A 20,633-nucleotide genomic window follows, 5' to 3' on the forward strand; every position below is an offset into this window, starting at 1 on the left:
CATTAATTATAACTCAGATTCAGATTTCTTCAAAATATATCAGGATAAGTTGGAATTAGAGAAATCATAAACAGTCTATTAATCCATAAAGATGAATCTTTTACACTTTCAGAATTAGAATAACATAAACAACTTTCATTTCAGAAAACATAAAACATATGTGAAAATAGAGCAAGTGCAATCAAACAAGATCTCAAAAATTAAAAGAAGATTAACACAAGATTTATAGTGGTTCAGCACTAATTTGCCTACATCCACTCATCAAGACTCATTTTAAGATTCTCCACTATATTATCTCTTTTAAAGGGTAAGAAACAAACCAACTTATAAAGAAAACTAGTCGAAAATCGCGCTTCCCGCGCGAATATTTAAATATTATTTTATTAATTATTATTGTTGATTTTATTATTATTATTGATAAACTATTATGCATTGTCAAATTGTTAGGTCGAACAATTAAAAATCCTACTTGAAATAATTAATAATGGTTCAAAACGATTTGTAATAAAATGACTATGACATTGTTTGCAACAGCATAATATTGTAATCAAGTTTCTTTATCAAAATAATCCCATAGTGGAAGAAGTACCATATGTTGAAATTTGCCAAAGATGATTAAAAAAACTTGGTAAATTTCATTATTAAAGATATTTAGATACTTGGAATTAATTTTAAAGATAAACATATGGGATAAATGAAAAAAGAAAGTACAACAAACGGAGCCTCAATTATAATCATATAAATAAAAAAAAATTATATAATAAAATTGAATCATACAGTTTGTATAACGAACTGTAAACAACACGTAAGGCATGTTTTATATAGAAGCTACTATTAACAATAACCATGCCAATTAGCTTTAAAAATAAAAACAAAGCAATTTGTTGAATTATATTAAAGTTTTTAAATTGTTAGATTAGATATTCAATTCCAATTCCATAATTAAATATTTATATTTTTAAATTATTATTCATTGATTTTGTTGGCTAATAACTCAAAAATTAATTTAAAAGAATAATTAAATAAAAGCTTTTGTTAAATAATATTGGAGTTCCCACATTGTGAAATCAGAAATTCAAATCTAATTAAGCAAGTGAAACTAAAAATAGACTATTTAAAATTATTCTTTGAGTTTGATGGCTAATAACTTAACAACTATGAACTATGCAGTTGTGGAAAGATCATCAAATTTGGAAAAACTGCAAGTTTTAGATTTCTCATATAATTATAAGTTGGACAGAAGCATATTACCGTGGATAGCTACTCTTACATCAATAAAGATTTTGATTATGAAATATATGTTCATGGAAGGTTCCGTTCCTAGTCAAGGTATGCCTTCATTTTCATTTTTTCTTATTGTTGTTTAGTATATATATATATATATATATATATATATTTTAAATGTAACAACAATAGTAATAATGTTTCAGAGCTGGCTAGCTTGCAAAACTTGAAAAAATTGGATCTCAGTGGCAATAGATTCAATATAATACAAGGTAAATATTAGATTCCATATATGATTGCAGAATGTTATTAGCTTATTATCATATTATTTTCCTCTTGAAAGCAATACTCATTGACAGTTGAGTTTTCAATCACTTTGCATGCAAGAGACGAGATAAAATAAGGAGGAAAAAAATAAATATTTATATCATGTATATCATTCTTTTTTTTTTTTTTTTTTTAACATTTGGACTTAATAAGTCTTTTAACATTTGGACTTAATACTTAATTAATCCTACAAATTATTATATTATTATTAACAACTTACATCAGTGGGGCCGAAGGAGCAGAGCAGTAAATGAACAAGTGGCCAGGAAAATATTTAGGAGACTTCGTTAAAAATTTCCATTTATTTTTAAGATTTTGCTGAAAACAAAACCGTGTAGGGACACAAAATGACAACTGAACCTGTGCTGTGGGAGAATAAGACGGCTCACATCACCACAGCCCCATATAAACCCAACCGAATCGAACCAAAATCTCTGCTTCCAACCGGTTTTTAAGGACAAAATTCAATCTTTCACTCTACGTTCTAACTTCTAACCCTCTCTGGTCTTGGTCATAATTCTTTTTTCAGTTGAACCGGTTTGGTTCAACTGCCAGTTCAGTTCCCAAGTCCGGAACAGAAGCTTGGCCAGGCCTTGCACATGTGGACCATTACGGTACAGATAGTACAAAGTTGCTGCCTTATTGGCTGCAGGTATATAAACCAGGGGACCAAATACATACAAATCATTCAGATTTCAGACCAAGTGCATAGCTTATCTATAACTAAATCTCTAATTTAAACAGACAAATCAAGGACCACCATATATATTTCCAATTATTCATCTAGGTGTATGGTCCAGCAAGATTTATAAAGGCAGGTTTTGTACAGGCAAGTTTTCCTACCATTTGATATCTAAGTATCATCATAAGTAAATTGTAAAATTTATAGTGAATAAAGTTTTTATTAGGAAAAATGATCTACGTTAGTATCATAAGATTAAAATTCCATTTAAGTACTTAATAGCTTAGATATTTTAATTATTTTTACTTTCTTTTTTCAGATTTTATAGCTTTTAAAAGTTTGGAGATTTTAGATTTGAGTGGGAATCTTATCAATGGTACTCTACCTCCATATATGTGGGCACCTCCTTCTCTCAAAGCATTATCTTTACAATACAACAGGTTGAATGGCTCCTTGTCAAATAAGTATATTAAAGATTTCTTAGCTTATGGCTAATCTTTTAATATTTTTCATTTTCCCATCTAAATGTTATTATAAAGTAATGGTCCCATTCCCATCAAATTCGGTAAATTAGATGAACTGATTGCAAATTACATTTGCATAATTTATAAAGCAATTAATTTTACACATGCTTTTAAAATTTTCAGTGAAGAATTTGATGTCATTCTCTTCTTTATTTTGGTTTTTATTTACCTTTATTTCGATTTCCAAATGGAGATGAAATTTTATTTACCTTTATTATTATTTTGTCTATTTCCGTTTGCTCTTAGAAATTAAAGCGTTAACTTTAATGACAATAGAATTTAAAGTAGTCAATGTAATATATAGATAGAGTAGAATGAGAATAACTCCTCCCACAATGGATTTAATACTAATTAAATCTTTACATTTCATCTTATATTTCCCAAATATATAGAAAGCCATTTGTAGATTAATAGAAATATTTTTTACAAAATGGGACAGAGGGAATAATTTTTTATTGAAACGAGAATATTTTAGTCATTCACTGAACAAAAAGGATATTGTTGAGAATAATTTTTAAAAAATATTTATTTTAATTAGTTTCATTTATGAATGGGCTCATATACGGGTTCTAGACAAGTCTAATTTATATATGACATTATGCTAATTAAAAGACTCAAGTCCAAGATAAGAAAACTAAGAAAAGAGTAGAACAAGGATCTCAAATCCAAGATTCGATATCGGATTGTTGTAGTGATCTCTCTTCATATAGGTTTCATAGGGTCTCTTTGAATCCGACTAAGAAACTAGCTAGCCTAATTAGGAAGAAACTGATTTTGTGTTATATTTCTTCCTAATCAGGAGTCTTATTTAACTAAATAAGGCTGAAACTGAAAGAAGATAAGTCTGCTATTATTCTCATATAGCTCCATGCACAAGCCACGCCTATATTTCAAATCTGCATGGGATAAATAATTAAATATGGCCCACTTTCAATTTTCAGCTTTCATGGTAACGCCATGGCTAGGCCATGTAATTTACTGACTTGGCCATGTTAAGCTTTTAACTCTATTTTTCAGCTTCAATCTTCTTTAATACAAATTTTGGATATTTTCTCGCTAAAAACCCTTCAAATCAAGCTTATCAAGAATCAAGAAAACTTAACTAAAAACATAAATAATTCTAAACAAAAATTAATCAAAGTAATTAAAAAATACTAAAAATCCTAATAAAAAGTAAATTAAAAATACTATAAAAATAAGACCTATCATTTTTCACAATATCTAGCACTACATTATATGCAAAAATTGCGTCGACTTTTATTTTAAATAGGTTCAACCTTTGTCCAGACATGAATAATTTATTGAGATTTCATTATTTTCAATGATTTCAGGTACCTGAGTTTCTTCTGGAAACTTATTAGTCATGTTAGGAACTTCTTCCGTAGTTTGCTCTTCTAAAAGTTGGTCATCTTGAATATTTGCTCTTTTTCTTTTTCTAGGATTTTTATCTTTGGAACCGATTGTTTTACCATGCTTCAGCATGCCTTAAACTAATTTGCATAGGCAATTCATCCTTCAGGGGTTTCAATTCTAATTTAAGCATTTGTAGCTGATAAATAAGATTTAATTACTTTTTTAGATCAGTAAATGCGTTTGGCAATTGTTTTGCAATATTTTACAAATGAATTATCTTTTATAGATTTCTAAAGGGGTTTGGGTATCTAATTTATAATCAGGTTCAAGTTCAGATAATGTATTTTAAGCGGGTACTTGAACTACTACCATCTTTAGACTTAACGCACTACGAGTAAAACTAGGCTTAACCAAATGAGTCAAGGACATCTATGGTATAAATCAGAAAATTCTTACATGGCTTTTGAAAATAAAATAGAGGAACTTAGTTATTATTATTATTTGTTATATTTAAGATTGCAAAATTGCAATTATCTGTTAGCCATAATTTATTTTGATAAGGAATAACTTTATATATATATATATATATATATATATATATATATATATATATATATATATATATATATAATTTCTCTGAAAAAAAGACTTGAACATTTTTGAATTAAAGGGATTTGATTATTATTATTACTAGTCTTGGGCTTTAATCTTTAAGCTAGTCGTCGATCTGCGCTTCGCGCGCGGTTAATTATATTATCTAAATGTAGTTGACTTAAAATTATTAATTAAAAATAAAATAATTTAAAATTTTCAAACTCATAATAATCTATATATCAGTTAAAATAATTATAAATAAATTTTAAAAATATATTCAAGAACCAATTAAATTGTAGAAAAATAAAATAACATTCCGAAAATTTCTAAAAGAAAAAGAAAAAAAATAGAAGGATGAAAGGAGAGAACCATCTAGAATTTTATTTTTATTTTTATTTATATTTTAGTGGAATGATTATTATTATCAAACATTTTGTAATTAAATATATTTAAAATCTCAAAGAATATAATTAATTATTTGAAATTTTAAAAAAGAATAGACAATGAAAGAAGAATTCTTGAAATATTTTTATTCAATGTTTTTATATAAATTTTAATTATAAAAAACGAGATTTTTGTTTATGTCTTTATTTATATATTGTCTCATTACTTTGATTAATAATTCTTTTCTACTAACATATGTTTAAGATTTAATATCATTAACATAATTAGTATAAAATAAATAAACAAAAACGTCAATTAAACTATTAAATATTTTAATAATATTTTTTTGTTAACGTCTTAACAAACATCAAAATTAAATTGTTTTGTTTCCATGTATCAAAAAAAAAATATTTCCACAATACTTTAGATTTAAATTTGATGTTTAAGATAGTATTGATTAGGATTTAAGTAATAGAATGTATTAGAGTCATATTTAAACACTATAATTATATTAGAGCTTGAGTTAGAGATAAATTCATAAAAAATACAAATAATTTTTATTCATCAATTAAACTATTAAACATTTTAATAATATTTTTTGGTTAATGTTTTTAATAAAAATAATTGATATTTGTGATTTATGAATTATATTTTATTTTTATAAATTTTTTTTGAGAATAAAAATAATTGAAATATTTTAAATAAAGTTTTAATTATAATAATATTTGATATTTAGTTTTTTTTTTGACAGAATATTTAATAGTTAGTTATTTATTATATGTTCAAAAAAATCAAATTATTTGAGATTTAAAAAATTTAATATGTGGCCAATCAAAATACAAACAACTAAAACCAAAATTCTAAAAAAAAAAACAAAAAGAAAAATACAATAATTGATGGCGCAGTTGAGGAAGACCAAAATAAGATAGAAAAGTCCACAAATTATTTAGAATAGATGATAAATAAATGAATTACTTTTAAAGAAGGTGAAGAGTTATATATAATAAGTGTTTTAGTTGGATTAGGTTAAAATATCTATAATAATTCAAAATTTAAAAGTTAAAGTTCCAGTTGAATTAGGTTAAATGATTAGATTAAATTAAGTTTTAAAATTTATCAATTATTCATATTAAATTAAAAATTAATTGCATTGGCCAATTAAAATGCAGAAAAATAAGAAAAAAAAAACTTAAAATTTTCTAAAAAAAGAAAAATACAATGCTGAACAAAGGGTATAGATTGTTCAAACGTAATTTAATATGGACATTAAATAAATTCAAACTCAATTAAATCATAGCAAATATGGATTCATTAGTCAACTAATAAAGATAGATTTCTTTATTTAATATATGGATATTACACATAATGATTATATTACATTAAACAAACTAATGTTTGTTCTCAATCAGTCCTTAAATAATTATTATAATATAATGATGACTAATATTTGAACTTAATATTAAGATTTAAAAATAGTCTAATATTAAAATAAAAATAAAAATTTCTTAATTAGAAAATTTAATAGAAGATTACATATAAACATATGCAAGCCACATTTAAAAATACTAGTAAACTTAAAATATTAGTTTCTATTCATATTTAAAACTACTTTCCTCCGATAAAATCTTACATTTGTTTGAACGGAAGTTATTTGGAGGGTGTGGAGAGTAAAGTAAGGTAAACTTAAATTTTAACCAGACTTGAATTTTTAGTGATTAGTTAAATTTATGTGAAATTTCATACCAAAATATAGCCTAATGGTAAGTGCACATACGAAATTTAAAACAACTCAAATCTGATTCCCGTGTTTTATTTTTTATTTATTTATTCAACATTGAGGAGACTTAATTTAATCACATTAGAGATGGTTAATCTTATTGCTTTCACAGGTTTGTGTGACTTGAAGCAACTTGAAGAATTAGACTTATCCTATAATATGTTTGGAGGCAATCTTCCTCTTTGTCCGCACAATTAAACATCAGTTAGATACTTGGTTCTATCCAACAACAATTTCATAGGGCTTGTTCCTTCATCTTGGATATCTCGTCTCAAATCCCTAAGTACATTGATCTTAGACAAAACCTTTTTGATGGATCATTCTCTTTCAACTTATTTGCTAACCATTCTCACCTTAAGGTGGTCGACTTCAGTGACATCAAAATTGAGGTTGAGACAGAATATCCTGGTTGGGTTCCATCGTTTCAGTTAAAGGTTCTTAGCCTTCAAAATTGACATCTCTCTCGTATTCCTGGGTTTTTCTATCACCAGTTCAGATTAAAAATGGTCGACTTGTCTAACAATTATAAAATACAAGGAAGGTTTCCTGTTTGGTTGCTTGACAACAATACAGAACTAGCCCAACTAAGCCTAAGGAACAATAGTTTCATTGGTCCATTTCATCTACCATCCTACTCTAGCTTCAATATTTCTAGTTTGGATGTCTCGGATAATTCCTTCAATGGACAGCTTCAAGAAATTGGCGAAAGCATGTTTCCCAACATTGAGTTTCTCAATTTATCTAAAAATCATTTTCAAGGCGATTTTCTTTTCTCGCCCGGTGACAACTGTAAATTGAGAAGCTTGGATTTGTCTTTTAACAGCTTCTCAGGTGAAGCACCGGAGAAAATGATTTCGAGTTGCACTTCTTTGCACATTATAACGCTATCTCATAATAACTTTTACTGTGAGATTTCACACTGGATGAACAACATCACAAACTTGGATCATGTAGACCTTTCTCATAATTCTTTCAGAGGTGAAGTATCATGTGAATTTTTTTCAGCTATTTACGTAGACCTCTCCTATAACAACTTTTTTGGATCATTGCCTTCTTGTTTCAACCAGATTCCTTTCGACTTTAGAGAGACAAGTTATATAAATTTGCAAGGTAACAGGTTGACTGGATCAATACCAGATGATTTTCTCAACAAATCAGGACTGTTGGTATTAAACTTGAAAGATAACAGCCTCTCAGGCAGCATTCCCAATAAATTCGGTACATTTCCAAAATTATGGGCTCTTCTATTGGGAGGAAATTATTTAAATGGTTGCGTTCCGAATTGGCTGTGTGAACTAAATGAGGTCAACTTCTTAGATCTTTCAAGAAACTCTTTTTCTGGCTCCATACCCAACTGTTTATACAATCTCTCCTTTGGAAGGAAGAAAGTTGATGGTGATCTCTTTGAAACACAATTATTTGTGGAAACACAATTAATTTCTGGTGACATGCTCTATAACGTTTACACCTTGCGCTTCCGTCGGTTTTACATTAGTGGAGATGCCCTGGATGGAGCTCATTTTTATGTAGACCAAATAAATTATATCATTGTCGACCCAAAAATTGAGTTTGTTACAAAACATATGCCTTATAGTTAGAAGGGTTATATTCTCAACCTCATGTCTGGATTAGATTTGTTCCAAAATAAACTAACAGGTGAGATTCCATTTGAGCTAGGGAAGCTATTTCAGATTCATGCCTTGAACTTATCCTATAATCAATTGATAGGATCGATTCCAGAAACATTCTCGAATCTTACAGCATTAGAGAGCATAGAATTGTCTTATAATCATTTAAGTGGGGAAATTCCTTATGGACTGGCAGATCTAGACTACCTAGGGGTATTCTTTGTGGCTCACAATAATTTATCAGGTAGGATTCTAGACGAACGACATTTGAGTACTTTCGACAATAGAATCTTTGAGGGAAATCCATTTCTTTGCGGATCTCAGGTGGAGAAAAAATGCAATCACGGTTCACTGAATTTATCACCAATGCCACATGCAGAACTGGAAGATGGAAAATGGTATGAGATTGACCATTTAGTCTTTTTCGTAAGCTTCTCAGTATCTTTTGCAATTTTCTTTGTGGGGGTCATCACTATTTTTCATGTCAATCCTTATTGGCGAGGAAAGCTTTTTCATCACACTGAGCAGTTTGTGTTGTCATGTTATTACTTTGTGTATGATACTTTCTCCAAGTTGTTATTTGGTCGTCTATTCCATTAACAAGTAATGGTGGTGGTGGTTGATGTATCCATACATATAGGTAAAACTTATTTTAGATTTGCCATGGTTTGAAGTTTGCTTATGAATAAAAAACAGTGAGTTCGATTTGGTATGTATTTACTGAGTTTATGACAAGCATTTAGACCAAAAATTCTCCAAGGAGTTTGCTTATCATTTGAAAAATTCTCATTACCACATGAGAAGCCTGAATTTTTGGCTCCTGTAAGCTTGAATTACATATTCTATTGTAGTTTGTTAATACAAGAAAGAAGCAGATTCAAATTTATTACTAGAAATGCTATTATTGGTAAGAGCATTGAATTATTTGACCTCTTCTATTAGTGTTTTTCAATGTTAAATAGACCGAGAGGGATATTTGGTGAGAGAGGGATGGAAAGTACCTTTTAAACGCATTTCATATTTTTCATTAATTTAATTTTTAAATTTTTAATTGATACAAATAAAATATAAATTCAAACATAACAAATAAATTGTCTAAATTTTTATTATAAAATATTCTTTAATTTTATATGCCTAAACTTGAAAATAAGTTTTCTAATTTAGAACTAACTATTTATTAAAAAAATTTTATTTTAAAAATTTTTTAATTAAAAATTCATATATTACCATTGTTTTTTGGACTAAACCTGTCGGTTCAACCAATTTAACTAGAAATTGCATTGTGATTGTAATACCCGATAATTTTATTTTTAAAACTTTATTAATTAATCAAATAAAAATTTAAATTTTCTTTAAATCTATGTGGAATGGATCTTTTTAGCCTGAAAGATCATATTGGGCCCAAGTCCACATTGGAATGCCAAATTTAAAACCGAAAACTCTACTATAAAATTATATAAAAAATCTTAATTAAAATTAGTTATTTATCTTAAATCAAAAGTTGTATTTATTGTTTTAGGACTTTCCTATTAAAAATAAAAACAAAATCCATTTTATAGCATTGTAGGGGTGGCCACGGTTCCGGAACCGGCGGTTCCGGTTCCAGAACCGGCGGTTCCGGTTCCAAAAAAACTGGAACCGGAACCGAACCGAAAAAGTCCGGTTCCGGTTCCGGTTTGGAACCGGACGGTTCCGATTCCGGTTCCGGTTCCGGTCCGGTGATAAAACCGACGGTTCCGATCGATTTTCCGGCGAATCACATAATTTTAAATTTTAAATTTTGAAGACCGATTTTCAAAATTTAATAAATTTGTGAAAGTTATTTGTAAAAAAAATACACCTAAAAAATTAAAAAATTCTACAATTAAATTTATTTTTTTAAAGACTTGAATATAATTATTTTTTACAAAAAAATTCTTCAACTGAAATTATTTTTTGTTTAAAAAAGTTTGAATATAATTTAAAAAAATATTGTAGAGAGAGTAAGTAGAGAGAGTAGAGATTTTTTTGTAATGAATTTGTAAATGAAATGAGGTATTTATAATAAATCCAAAAAATTAATTTTTCAAAAATACCCTTGAAATTAGCCGTTATATAGCCGTTTATAGTTATTGGGAGGAATAATTAATAGATTTCACAATAAAATTAAAAAAAAAAAACACAACGTTCAGAACAATAATTATAAGAAGAATATGTATTTATTTTTTTATTTCATTTTTCTGTTGTCCCTTTGTAGGGTGTAGGCGTAGGGTTTATAATTTTATTGTGTCTAAGGTTGGGTGGACAGAGTGGTGGGGTACTGGGGTTTCTTTGCTCTAAAAGGAGCTTTTTTTTTTAATTTTTTTTTGGTGTGACAGTTTATAAGAACCTCCGGTTCGAACCGGTTCGAACCGGCGGTTCTAACCGGCCGGAGAACCGGCGGTTCCAACCGGTTCCGACCGGTTTTCTGGAACCGCCGGTTCTGGTTCCAGAAAATCTGGAACCGGAACCGAACCGGAATATTCCGGTTTCGGTTCCGGTTCGTCCCAGTTCCGGTTCTCACCGGTTCCGGTTCCGGTTCCGGACCGGTTCGAACCGGCGGTTCCGGTTCCAGGAACCGTGATTTGGCCAAGCCTTAAGCATTGTGTTATTAAAGTAATATCTAAAACTAAATATTATTGAATCAAATAATAAAAAGCCTAAAGTTTAAAAGAAAACTATAGAAACATTGAGGCCTAGAAGAACCCAAACCAAACCGCTAACTAAGTTGATCGAACCAAGCATAAAGCATTAAACCCGTTAAAATCTTGAAGTTTTCCATTTGAATTGACCGAACCAGTCAATTGAGCCTGGCCAGATATAGCCCGATCAAGAACATACGAGAGAAACAGTCAACAAAAAGGAAAAAGGAAGCTCGAAACCTCCTCTTCTCGATCGCAGACTGCGTTTTCCCCCTCCCTTTTCCGATCAGGTTTCCGGCCACCAAATCGACGAAGCTAGGTGGCGATCGACTTCCTGGACACTGGCGACCTCAGTTCCGGCCTCCCTTTCGCCGATTGGAGCTTGACTTGGATGAATATATGCTCTCTCTCCTGTGGTGACGCTAGCCTCCTCCGACCCGCTTTTCCGACTTCCGGCGAGCCCAAATCGGCAAGCCTGCTATTGGGATTCTCCTCTCTTGCCGCTGACTATTTCCTTCTCACCGAACAGACCTCCAATAGCGCAAATCGAAGCTGTGAGGATTAGATAGCTTCGCTTCTTCGATTTTCCGGCAAGCCAAGCTCTTTCCGGTTGTTTTTTTCACTAAGGTAAATCGAAAACTAGTAATTTCTGATTCTATTCAGCATTCTTTAAATTAGTTTGGCTTTAGGCTTAGAAATTGAAGGACTTTGAGATGTTAGGTTCTGAAATTGTGAAATTTGAGGATTTGTTACAACATGGTATTTTCTATGGAGTTTGATCACGAAATTGAACTCCTTATAAATCTTGCTTTGGTTTGATGATGCTGGCGAGATTTAAAGCCACATGTGAAAATTATAATATTTGTTATGATAATTAATTAATTTTTTTAGTATTAAATTTAGTAATATTTTATTCTTTTTGTATAAAATCATTTAATAATTTTTTAATTTTTTTTGTAAAAAGCCAAATTTGAGATTGTTTTTTATTTGATATGAAAGTTTTGTTTAACCTATAATTTGAATTTTATTTAATAAATACATTTTAAAATATTATATATAAAAATCCAATTGTACCGTATTGAATTCGACTGCACTCTATGGTTCAATGAACTCCTACTTTCATTAGTTCACTGAGGGTTCAGGATCTCAGAACATTGGATATTACAACAATGTCATATATATATATATATATATATATATATATATAATTTAGAGCAAGATATATATTTTTTTTTTTACCTTAAAATTCATGTGCAGCTCATGTTTGTCGCGGCTTAAATCCATTTTAAGCCATATATGGACTAATATCCAGTTAGACTATAGTCTAATTGCACTAGTCTCTACCACTTAAATTACTCTTCGAACATCCACATACCAAATTATGAATATAAATATTTCTTTTCTCATATATAATATTAAGCATTCTACAATAATACAACTTGATCAATTCCATGACCTTTTTTTTTTTTTTTTGAAGGTAAAACGAAGAAATCCATTAAGAAACATGATAATAAGAATACAAGCATTAAGGAATTGAATCTCACATACATAAGTGAGCATAAAAATAAATTTCATGTCATCTAGCAGTCTCCTAAATTAAATGTACTTAAAAATAACTTGGCTTAGAGAAAAGGAAGAAGTCTCACCAAAATTTATAAAAATATGTGCATTAACATTAATAAGTACTCACTTGTTATTTATAAGTCTTCGTCCAATTTTGTTTGCTTGTTATTTTTTTTTTGGATATCTCAAAATGTTTGCAAGATTTCTAAATTTATACATTTAAACAATTATTTTTTCTCTAATAACATTTCTGATTGTTCATTAAATGAAATATTTTTATTAATATTTAAGGATAAAAAAAGAGTAAAATGGTTTTTATTGACTATATATATATATATATATATCACAATTCACATCATAACCTTTTTATAATCATAAGCATCCATCATCATCATTTCATTCACAATATTTCATATCAAGGGGCAATCATTATTTCATCATCATAGTTCATGTTAACACTTAATTTTTACCCTTATGCTTGATGATGAAAATCCTTTATTTCTCTAACTAATTTAATGTTGGTAATTTTCCGGATTGGTCGGTTTATAATTTTTCTATATTTGGGCTTTTGTAGAGAATAAAATTGTTGGTTCTAAAAACTGTTAAAGGTTAATCCTAGCTCATGATTAGGAGTTAGCTTCATTAAGATTAATTAAGATTACCTTGATTAATTAATTGAGGCGGAGTCTACTAAGGAAAAAAAAAAGAAAAAAAAAAAAAGGAAAACGTGAAGAATAATATGAGTGGAATTAAGAGAGTGAAACATAATTGAATACAAAGACTAAGGTGTAAATTAAAAACCCAGTCGCATGATATATACAAAAAAAAAAAAAAGGAAAGCAAAAACGTGAAAGGAGGATAAAGGAAAAGAGAGCAGAAACGTAGGAAAAGAGAGCAAAAATGCAGCAAAAAGAGAAAAAAAGAAAAACCCTTGCAAAAAAGAAGAAGATAGAAGATAAAGAAAAGGTACCTCGGCAATTAATTAACCTACAAAGAATTCGATTTGAGAATCAATAGAAGGTAAAAAATAACTCTTTGAGTTGAGAGAATCAATCTATTTAATCCATTTTTATTGTTTTTCTCTCCTTAGTTCCTTGATAGAGTTGTATTTTGATTCATTTTATTTTTTTCATTTAATCTATTTGCTCTATTGTAAATAATCATTTAAATATGATTTTTATTATATAAAAATGAATCTAAGTAGTGTATAATCAAATCAATTTAGTATTAATATGAATGAAGAATATAAGTTTTTGTAAGTTAATCAAATCAATTTAGTATTAATATGAATTGAAGAATATAAGTTTTTGTCCTTGGAAAACATTGAAACTCGTTTATATAAAAAAAATACTGATACGAGGAGGCTTACACACTTGTTGTTAAGCCTTATGTATAGGTAACAATTATTTACGTACAAGTTGCTTGTTTGTTTATCAGATATAGACCGGTATATAAAAGGCTTCAGCATTGTTGTCAAGTCTTACATACCAGTAATAATTCTTTACGCATTGTCCTCGTATTTTTGTGTTGTTCATTTTGTTATATTATATTGTTCTTATTTATCTTAATTCTGATTTTTCAAATTGATTTTTTTATTTTTCATAATTTATGTAATCTATATATATATATATATATATATATATATATATATTCTAGAAGCAAAAGATGTTTTAAAAACATTGACGTACGCTCTATTTTTTCAACATTCTAATTTTCCTGCTTTTAGAAATTTTTGGAATTTTTTCTTTTTTTCTCTACTTTTCTGTATTTTAATTGGATATATATCTTGTTAAATATTGTTTTCTCTTAATAAATAAATACAACTTTGAATTTTTTTGAATATTTTCCTATCTGCAAAATAAATACTAATATCTGTTTATGTATATTTATTTATACTGAAGAGTTTTCAACTCTCTCATTCCTCTCATTATTTTGCTTTCAAGTTGGGTTGATTTATAGCCGCCTCCTTCCTACATCACATTCACTGGAACCACCCGCTCAGTGGGTTGAAATTAAGTTTTGGCAATTGGATTCATCATTGTGTTGATGTACAACTTATTTGCTGTATGTATGCATATATGTTACATTCTCTTAGATTTTTGAATTAGAGGAATATATTGAAAAAGAAAAAAATTAATTACCAAATTGTTTGAGTAATTTGCTTGACATCCAATTATTTTCTATTGTATGAATAGTTATTTAGACCAAGAAAATAAACATACTTTTTTTTTCAATTTTCTGCATTTGTTAATTTATTTTTTTATAAATTAAATTGTTTTTTTTTCAAGATGTAGGGATACAGGGTTGAGTGTAGAGACATTGCCTGTTGATCTCCCATTGTATGGGTGATATTGACTCAAGATCCACTTAAGGTATTTCTAAATTAATCAAAATCATTGCCTAATAAGATTTTCTTTTATTTTAATTCGCAGATTTCATTTATTTGTTTGGAGAAAATGTTTGAATACGAACAAGGAATGAGTTATATTGAGTTCACTAATCGGCTTTTACAAAATTATGATTTTTTTTACCTTTCTGAAAAAAGATTAATGAGTTTTGTCAGTACCTTTTCTTTCTCCGTATGTTATTAGGTTTCTTTAAGATAATGTGGTTATGTGTCCAACGAGCGAAAGCTTGCTGAAGAAGTATTTAAATTAAATAATTAGACGAATTAGAAGATTTCTAGATATTAACAGAATTATAAATTTGAGATTTCTAGAAAGAAATTTCAATTATTTTGCTGTCACGAGATAAATATCCTAAATTTGATTATTATAGGCTTCTCTTTAGGGGTTTGTAATTACTTATTATTTAATATTTCATATTCGGATACTGTGAATTTCGATTTTATTTTTATATAATTTATTCATAAATTGATAAATACAATTTAAAAAAAAAAAACTAATGAGGATAAGATCCATTTAAAAAAAAAAAAAAAAGAAATACTAAATAGCACAAGAGATAGTCCTCTACAAATCCTCTATTATTAATAAGAAAATTCTCAGAAAGAAAAACTCTCTTATGCAGAAATATCGTGATTATTTTATGAGATTACAGAAGGAAAATTACTTGAGAACTTCTGTTGGTGGGATAAAGCATTCAGACACAGCTTGGAAAGTTTCTGCTGGTAGTTTTAGCACCCAGAACTCAATCAACATACAACAGAGCTTTGCTTATGCTACTTCAAATCACAGCTATGGATTTCCTGGACAACTATGCTTCAAATATAGTATCATAAATTTTCAAACACCTGCAAGTGGCTTTCAACGTTTTCTCTTTTGTCAGGTGTAGGTTATACCATAGAAAGCCACATAAATGATAACAAAAAATTTTATTTATAAGCCTTAAAAAATGTTTAAATCGTTTTCAAATTTATTTAAATAAAAAAATATGTTGATATACAATTATTTAATATAAATTAATAACATTACAATTTCTATTATAACATGATAATTTAATAATGCAATCTGCTGAAAAATAAATTATAAACAGCACTTTGTGAAAAGTGCGGGCCTTCTTCTAGTTTTATTTGATTTTAAATGTTTTTTAGTTGAGTTATGATAGGTTTAATTTAATTAGTGTTAATTCCTTACTTGTATCATAATTTATTTGGTTATTAAATATATTTATTAGATGAATGATTAAGGTTGTATGGTATATTTATTAGATGAATGGTTGAGATTATTTGATTAAATTATTTATTTATTTACTCATTATTTGTGGGAATGTAATTAAATAGTGTATGATATTTTTAAAGGAGATGTAATCAATTAGTTGCACGTTATTTTTAAAGGAGTTGTAATTAATTAGTTGTAGGTTTGTTAACTATTTAGGGATGTAATTCTTTTCTTGTCCATCCTTTCTTTGTATATTTAATTAGTTGTTGTGGATGTTTAATTTATTTACGTTTACGATTTTGCCCTATTAATGTGAAAAATGATCTTTTGGTTTCAAAATTAAAATACTTTCAAAAGGATTTTTTTTTTTATAGTAACAAGGGTTAAAAATTAAAATCAACCCTTACCTAAATAAACCAACAAAGTGGAGGCCGGTGCTATAGCTGGGTGGGCTTCGGCACCTAACACCTTCACAAGCCCGCACCTAACTTCCTTATCTAAAATCTGGTTAAGCGGTTGGGTTCTTTTGGAGGAATTCAATCGCTACATGGCAATTGTTCCAGATTTTACTTGGGTGGTGACTTCTATTCTCTGGTATTCTCCGGGTTAGCCTTGATCCATTCCATCTTCCCTTGAGCCTTTGAGCTTCGATACAATGCGGAGCCGTTTTCTTAGGCGTGAGCCCACATTTCACATCTTAAAGCAATCACAATCATTTATCATATAGATTCAAGATAGACAAAGTAAAGACTCCCATATTATTTAATTCAGACACTAGAATACACACCAGATCATTTTTATACCGGCCAAAATATAACATTATATTTTTATTTTTATTCAGACACTATGAGGTATACACCATTATATTCTCCCACATACCATCATTCAAGTCTTGGCACTGCTAGATATACACCAGATTATTCTCATACAGCTCATTATTACATACACGAGTACATGGGTTTGCATAGATCATTCCTTCACAGGCCACCGGATCATTCTCTCACATGACGTTTACTTCTACATATAGTGATTTGTGGAGTCTACACTAAATCATTTCCTCACAAACCAATCATTTATTTATACTGGGACAAAAATGGCATACACCAGATTATTCCTAAGCATTCCATCATCATCACATTTCATCTTATTTATATAGCACATTACAAGTTCATACTTTATTCCAACCCCATCATAACATCTCATTATATAAAATAGCATAGCATTCATCATAGTATCATCTCATATCATCATCAGTCAAGGTATAGCTCATTCGTAACACAATCATAGTTCATTCACAACTCAGTCATGGCTAGGGATGCAAGAGAGGGGGTACCCGCGAATTTTGAACTATTCGTATCCATACCCATCTAAAATTTTACTACCAATATATGTCCCAAACCCATTTAAATATCTATATCCAAACCTGTTTAAAATTTTATTACCTGTATCTATCCCAAATGAGTTTAAGGTATTCCTTAAATGGGTAAGGTATCTACAAATTTTAAATTATCCAAACCTAAACTTATTTAAAATATATTTTTTTGCTAATAAATAGATAGGGTACCCACAGGTACCCATGGCCAAAACCTTTTATTATATCTGTAATGGTTAGAAGGTACCTAGAATCTTATATCTATACTCCACCTGTATCCATTACGGGTAGTAATTTCACTACTCGTATCCATCTCTAATTCATTTGTAATCATCCGTACCCTTATCAAACGGATCGGACCAGATCCGATACCATTAAATACCCGTCTCACTTCCATCTCTAATCATACTCTTTCATAGTTCTTTTCACAGCTCAATCATAGCTTGTTCTATCTCATTTTACAATTCAACCATAGTCCATTTATAGCATTTAACCAACATTCATGCAATTTGCTTTGTGCCTTGACTTCTGTAATATACATTTATGCAATAAAATTCTTAAAAAACCTTAAATTCTTCATAACTTTCCCATAAAATTCTTCATAACTAACAAAAAATCACTTAAATTCCATATGATACCTAATATATAAGGCTAGTTGTCTAATAAAGGTCAAGTCCAAAACAAATCATTCTTATTACCACTGCACCGACCTTGTAGCAAACAACTTGCAAAACTACCAATTATGTCCAATAATTCATGCACATTAGGACCTTAAATATTTTTTATCATAAAAATTGATATTCTAAAGCATAATATATCTAGAAACTAGATTCAAATATCAACCCAAGGTTTAGTTACAAATTTTTCAGTATAAACTCAATTGTCAGCCCAGGTTTGGTTATTAATTTAAATAATCTCATGAATCACTTCATTAATCATGTGATAAATCTATAGGGCAAGGGTTGTCAATCATTAAGGAACATTTTATTGACATATTTAGTAGCTTAAAAATCAATTAATCATTCATTTAGTTTGATGCATAAAATTCATAATAGAGCTACACTAAAGGATCTCAATGCCAAAAATAGTCAAAATTTGCCACATCATTTAACAGGCGAAGTATGTACATCTTCATGGCTACTTTTCATATCAGAAGGTGAATATCAATCGCTGAAGCTCTAATATCTATCCAACTTCTTGTTGGATCATTCAATCCACGGTAGAATAAGGAAGTGAGATATTGACTATAAGATTATTATAAGAAAATTTGCTGAGGACAGGGGGATTTTTGCTAAAGACGAAAAAATCGAATCGGAACAGGCTTGGTTGATTTTTTTTTTTTAAACGGTTTTCTCTTATTAAATCCATTTTATTAATCCTCAGAAATGGCGATCCTTTTGAAAAAGGCATTGAAAGTATCTCTTACATTGGTAAGAGTTTTAGTTTTAGGAGTCGCCACTTTTTTTAGGGAAAATTCTCGAATTAGTCGATTCTTTAGAATCGATTAACTTGGTTTTAAATCAAAGATAGGGTTCGGGAGTTAGGTATGATGTTGGGAAGGTGTTAGACACCTATATTGTCTGATTAAACGGCCTCCTTGTTGTCCATTAATTCACAATGATTTAATAATACAATTCACTAAAATTGAGGTGTAAAATACTTTTTATTGCAATTTTTGGAAAGCATGTCAATCATGCACACAATCTCATCCAATCAAGCACACAATCTCATCCATACGACATGAAATAAACCATCCAAAGAAAGGGAGGGGGGAGGAGAAAAGATTACAAACCAATACCTAACTGTACAGTCTACCCTTTAACCCTCCAAATTTCCCAACTGTTTAATATTACAAGCAAGCAATAATAGGAACCCAATTAAGACCCTTTAAATTTAGCCAATTTACAAAATAAAACCAAAGCAACAAGGAAGCATCCATTCAACATATAAAATATAGGTAACATTTACAGAATTATACAATACACTCAGAACCATAAAACATTCATTCATCCAACAAATGATAAAATGATACATGTTTATGTTCAAAAGTTAATGAATAACGGGTTAGTGCAACAATAATCATAATACAATGAATAAAAAGGGCAGAAATTTAAAGGACAGAATATTAAAAGTCCTTAAAGTAAAGAACATTAATTTAACACCAAAAGAAAATGAAAAAGAGATGGAGAAAAGAATTAAAGGCCCTTAAAAGCTACCTTTTTGAAGATTTCCTCAAAGTTAATATACGAATGGATGAAGGAACCCATAAGTTGAGTTCTTGATCCAACAATCCAAGTTTGAGATTAGATAAATGTGTTTATGGGATTTTCAATGAATCCTTAAGGTTTTTTATTGATTAGAAATGGATGAATCACAAGTTTAACCAAAGAGAAAACACAACTTTAACTTTGATTTTGTGTTGAGTTTTGAAAATGCAATAGTTTCCTTAAGGTTTCCAAAAAATCCTCCTTAACACAATTCCCAATCCCTATTTATATGCAAATGGGGATGTGTAGCCCTATTTTAGGGCTTACGTGACAAAAATGCCACTGGTGGGCCACAAAATAGGGTCGATCCACTTTTACAAAACCAAACCGGGTAGCATGCAAAATGAGGCGGTGCACTGAAAAGTGCGCCTGTAGAGCCCATCGCGCTTCTTGAGCTCGGTTTCATTGTGAAATGCCTTGTGCTCGAAAAGGTAAAAATGGTTAAACACGTGTATTAGCTTAGCCACAGACCATTGGTCTGAAAACCAAGATGATCGGGAATCTCGATCCAAACTTATGTAAAAAACGGTTTATCATCACTGAGACTTTAAGGGAAAATTTTGAGCGTCTATAGTTTGCCCCAATTTAATGATATTTTATTTTTTAAGCAAGATGTCGCTAAAGTGTAAAGTAGACGAGTAGGTGAGAAAATACTTACCTA

General features: G+C 29.3%; 1 long non-coding RNA gene and 1 pseudogene across 2 annotated transcripts; both read left to right on the top strand.

Moving 5' to 3' along the window:
* The first annotated feature begins 1,289 nt into the window (after positions 1–1,289).
* Positions 1,290–9,093, top strand: LOC149499144 (cuscuta receptor 1-like; annotated as a pseudogene).
* A 2,126-nt stretch (positions 9,094–11,219) lies between these two features.
* LOC149499145 (uncharacterized) lies at positions 11,220–16,508 on the top strand. Of its 2 annotated transcripts, none has more exons than XR_016318832.1 (3): positions 11,220–11,780; positions 15,005–15,088; positions 15,744–16,508. It is a non-coding gene; the product is annotated as an uncharacterized LOC149499145 (long non-coding RNA). The 2 variants fall into 2 exon arrangements; XR_016318836.1 differs by having other exon boundaries at positions 15,011–15,088.
* The last annotated feature ends 4,125 nt before the right edge of the window (positions 16,509–20,633 follow it).

This window comes from Jatropha curcas, chromosome 1 (genome assembly GCF_041381405.1).
Source record: "Jatropha curcas cultivar XTBG-Jc1 chromosome 1, XTBG_Jcur_1.0, whole genome shotgun sequence".
NCBI classification, from domain to species: domain Eukaryota; kingdom Viridiplantae; phylum Streptophyta; class Magnoliopsida; order Malpighiales; family Euphorbiaceae; genus Jatropha; species Jatropha curcas.